General features: G+C 31.6%; 1 protein-coding gene across 17 annotated transcripts in view; it reads left to right on the forward strand.

Annotated features, from left to right (window-relative positions):
• LOC127708932 (low-density lipoprotein receptor-related protein 2-like) overlaps positions 1–3,869 on the forward strand; it is a 423,265-nt gene that overhangs the window by 78,614 nt on the left and 340,782 nt on the right. The gene's annotated exons all lie outside the window — the stretch shown is intronic.

The raw sequence follows: 3,869 nt of genomic DNA on the forward strand, positions 1-3,869 counted from the left end.
GATTATCTTTGTTCACCAGAAGTGTCTACTAAAGAGTTATCAGTGCTTCCCAAATCAAAACATGCAAAATGCAAATGAAAAGAAAATTACATGTTCAAGATGAAAAGAAGGAAACACCAAAATTCTCAAGGATTTGTCAAAATTCTCGAAAGTCAACTTTGTCTCCAGTTAAAACAAATCGCTAGTATTTCAAATAATGTGTATGTATAATGAATAATGTATTATAAAAAAAATGACGTTTAAGCAAATGATATTTCATGTCAATGATCAAAATGACCGTTTCAGATCAAAGCCCAGTGGCTGTAAAACTGATGAAAGGCACACTTTCTCTCAGTGTTGTAAACAAGGCATACCTGTCAGTGTTGTTCAAATATATTCATGATGACTCGGTTCGGGAAAAGTATTCTCTGACTGAAAACTTGCATACTGGGCATTGACTATATTTTTGGAAATCAAATGTTTTCTCGATCTGTAATTTTGCATGTCACGCAAATATATATTGCTATGATGTTTTCCTTGAGCTTAATTTTCATAATGTTTTTCAGAAACTAATTCATGTATTTATTACACTTACATTGACATAGTTCGTCACGGATAAGAACTACCTTTGTTAAACAATAGTAAGGATTTAAAATAAGTATTTAACAACATCATACTATTTAGGTACAACAGGAGTAAGACTAAATATTCCCGTTTGCATGGTCAATATTGCGACGTAAGGTTTCACTTATTTTTAATTCTATGTAGAGGTGTTCTATGGTGGTTGGTTAAATAATCAGGCTATATTGATGATGTTTTTTATGTGATGACTGTATATGTCAATTGCAGCTAGAATTTGTGAACCTGGCCACACAAAGTGTGCAGACAATTATCAGTGTATAAACAAAGATAATGTTTGTGATGGATATACGAACTGTAATGATGAGTCTGATGAAGATGCGGTGGCCTGCAAAGGTACTTTTTTTTTAAATTTTACGTACTGCTTATGTACAAATATACTTGTTCAATTTATTTTACGTAAAGCATTGTGTATATCCACATGCTCTTGACTTTTGGATTCAGTTTTTTTTTAAACTAACACACTTATTGTTTAACAATCTTGATTTCCCTTAAAGATCATCTGAGTAATATATAAAATAATGTTTTCCGTAAATCTATTAAATTGATTTACTCTATACAACTTCCCTCCTGTCGTCTAGATATTTATTTATAATCAATGATTAAACCATAGAGATGCGAGGAAGATTACTACGCCCCACTTTTAGAACGTTAAACATATGATAATAAACGGTATATTGCAATGCAATAGAGAATACATTTACTGACGTGATAAATCAAACGTTGTAAGAGTGTTATCAATGTCGTAAAAATAGTTGAAATAAATGTTAAAACAAATAATTCTAAACATTCGACAACACATACCGATTATTAATCTAATGGACTGTTCTAGTTATTTTTTCTTTCTAGAATACAAATGTCCAAATGACAGAGCTAAATGTGCGGATGGACTACAATGTGTACGTCTAGAAAGTATCTGTGACGGCAATGAAAATTGCCGTGACGGTAGTGATGAAGATAAGGAAAAATGCAAAGGTAAACACCCATCATAACAGAGGAGCAAACATTTAAAGTATATTCAACGAGAGGTTTATCGCTAATCATCCCTTCAAAACCAACATTTTGTTACATATTAGTTTTTGTGTTTAACAAAGATAATCCCACTTCGTACAGTGTGATATATTTTGCAATAAAAGGCAAATTCTAAAGAACATTGTTGTAACAAGTTGAAGATGGTTTGTTAATAAAGGATGTTATTCACAAGTTAAACATGTAAAAGCAAAAATGTCTCATACACAAAGAGGTATATTGTGATTGTATTTGTATTCGACTATGTTGATGAATCTTTACTTTGTGTCCATATTCTGATACTCTCAGAAATATCGTTCTTAGAAATATGCAGTTTTCCTGTCATTTATTTAAGACTTATCCTAACAAAATTTTTTTTCACATTAACATTGATATAGGTCGAGTTTTCGAGGTTCAGAAAAACAAACAGTGTTCGTTTGATCAAATTATGAAGGTTGAATACTCTGTCGGTTTTAAATGATCCGGTGCATGTTTAAGAACCATTGCGAGGCGAGAACGTTTCAATTTCTAAAGAAAAGACTGCAAGCTAAATTTATATCTCATTCATAATATTTATGTCTAATGTAGGTTAAATTTTTCACTTTTAGTACTGTTGATATACATAACCCACTATTTCTCTTCAATTCCCTGTTGAATTTATTTATCTCTCCTAACTATTCATTACATTATTGCTGCATGTTTTTCTGGTCTAACGACACAACATTGGTTTAAGTGACTCATGATAATTCGAGTCGAAATACGTTTTTTTTAAGTGTGTTGCGTTTATCCTCCTGCCATATATAATTGCAATATGTGGAACTTACAATCATTCAATGTAAAAGATGATTCACTCAGATCAAACTCAGACGGTTTCCAACATGTTTAAATCAAACAATTTGAAATGCATAATATTAAAAGTAATTAATGTGTAATTAACTAAACAAAATTTGGTGAATATTTTCGAATAGTTTGATGATGTAAAATCAAATGGTCAAATATGAGCCAAAGGTCGCTGTTTTGCCACCATGCATGACCTTCGAATATCAATTGAATACAAACTGTTGATAACTAAACATGTTTTCCATTAATGAATATATACCAGTTTATGTTTAGACAGTTATGTGTATCATCCGTCCTCTGTCTTAGGAAGCGTTATGGGCATAACCGATGTTCACACGGCGTTAATAGATCATATAAAGCATTGCAATCAAAGTTTAAGCGTACGAAGAATAGTCGCAAACTACTTTGACGCTATAATTAATATTCAGAGTGTGAGACAATTAGCATTGCAGTCCGTTATTATCAAGTATAAATATTTACAGGACGTTCTCACAGTCAGTAAAACTTAAGATACATTGTTTCTATGTGTCTTTAGATGACACGTAATATACCACTGAAATATGCAACTTTATATTCTTAATGTTATTACTCTGATCGAATTATATCTTTCAGCAAGAGAATGTGCTTATGGTTTCAGAAAGTGTAATGATGACTACCATTGTATTAATGAAGAACTGTGGTGTGATGGACGCAATGAGTGTTCATCGGGAGAGGATGAAGATCCCGATATGTGTTCACGTAAATATGCACCACATTTATCCTGATTTCTAGGTGCTGTATTTTTAAACTGTGCTACTAAAACTAAATAACTGAACATTAACTCATTGGTGGTAAACAAAATCAAAATATATAAAAACTTATATAAAAATTTTGAAAAACAAAAGTAATGAACTCCAAGGAAAATTCGGAACGGGAAGTCTCTTATTAAATGGGAAAATCAAAAGCTCAAACACTTCAAACGACTTGAAAACAACTGTTGTATTCCTTATGTAGAAAACGGTGGATTAAACCTTGTTTGATAGCGAGCTAAATATCTCACTTGTATGAGTGTCGCTTACAATTACATTATATTGACACACTGTGTGAACAAACAACAGTCAACATTGTATAATAACATATTAAAACTTAAATGGTATCTAGGTGGACATCTACTTAAGTTTGTTACTCATAGCGTCACACATTGTCTTAAAAAATATATATCGATTGTTATATTTAAATATTCGTGACATCTAATACCGCTGAAAAGCAACCAAATAGCTTTCAATTATATAACAATGAGTCTTTAGATAATAAGATAACATTCAACATTCTACTCGTTTTAGATCACACACACATTCACACACACATACATACACACGGTAAATCTGCTTTCCCTTGTAGATTATGCGTGTCCTGTCGGATTT

Source organism: Mytilus californianus, unplaced genomic scaffold (assembly GCF_021869535.1).
Source record: "Mytilus californianus isolate M0D057914Y unplaced genomic scaffold, xbMytCali1.0.p SCAF_7, whole genome shotgun sequence".
Classification (NCBI taxonomy): Eukaryota; Metazoa; Mollusca; class Bivalvia; order Mytilida; family Mytilidae; genus Mytilus; species Mytilus californianus.